The following is a 1,301-nucleotide window of genomic DNA, read 5'->3' as shown; positions in this document are numbered from 1 at the left end:
AAAAAGTCAACTATTTTAAAAAAAAAAAAAAAAAAACAGTGAGAGAAAAAAATGAGGAGCGAGGGGAAAACACGAGTTAGTCACTAAAATCCACAGCTAGTTTAGTTTACTAAAGCTGATGATGGAGTGAGAGTTGTGGAACCGCAAATTGACCGGACACGTGGAGCAGATAAAAACACATAATCCCCACAGATTTTAGGTTAGTTTGATTATAGTTTGATTATTACATCTAACTTGATAGATGTATATTGCTTTTTGTGTTTGAACAAACTCTATAGGCCTAGTATATTCGCTTATGTGTTGAGAAATAAATTTTGCGCGTCATGATGTAAGATTTTTATTTAAACGCATTTTAAGCATTGTGGTTAAAAAACAAATTTAACTGTTCAGGGACATTAAGCAGTGGAGCAGAATTCATTTTGGCAAATGCACGAGTTAAGACCGTTTCTGATACGCGCGAGCGCACTTGCTCATACAGCACCTGACTAAACTGACTAAAGAGTTATTTTTCGCGCCTTGTGTTTAAACGTTCGAATACACATAGTTATGTGTCAAAATGCCCATCTCCTCGTCAACACAGTCATTTGTGTCTTAAATGAACATTAATAGTTAAAGATAAAGCATGTGCACTAGTTGGCTATTATGAGGTCCTGGCATTATATGATGAGATTTTAAAGGGATATTTCAACCAAAAATGTAAATACTGTCATCATTTACTCAGTTTTAAGTTGTTCTGAACCTGTATGAATTTCTTTGTTCTCCTCAACATAAAATAAAATATTTTGAAGAATATTCGTAACCACCAGAAAATTTCTGGTCCCTGTTGACTCCAATAGTGTTTTTTTTTTCATGCTAGGGGAGTCATGGGGGCACAGAAACTGTTTGGTTACCAGTGTTGACTTGACTTAATGTCATCTAATGATGTGTATTGAGATATTTAATATGACAATAAATGTAGCCTAATTTGATTATGACGGTTAGATGTCTTTTTTTCTTTTTTAACGATCATAATATATTGTAACTGTCGTGTCTTGCTCACTTTTCCGTGGGTAATGTTGGTTTGAGTGCTTGTGTTACATGATAAAATAAATAATGTTGCTTACCTGATGTAATAGATTTAATGCGAGTGTGGTTCGGGTCGCGACTCGCGGTCTTTATGTCAAACGGGTCTGGTCTGGTACAGAATTTAATTAGTGCTGCTGTTGGATAATGGGTCGAGTGTTCAGGTAAGTACTGCTGGTTCACGTTTACCAAACAGGACCCGTGCAGGACTCTGCTTTAAACTGCTTTGCGTCTCTCCG

This window comes from Sinocyclocheilus anshuiensis, unplaced genomic scaffold (assembly GCF_001515605.1).
Source record: "Sinocyclocheilus anshuiensis isolate Anshui unplaced genomic scaffold, SAMN03320099.WGS_v1.1 scaffold3955, whole genome shotgun sequence".
Lineage (NCBI taxonomy): Eukaryota > Metazoa > Chordata > Actinopteri > Cypriniformes > Cyprinidae > Sinocyclocheilus > Sinocyclocheilus anshuiensis.
This window is presented reverse-complemented; position numbering follows the sequence as displayed.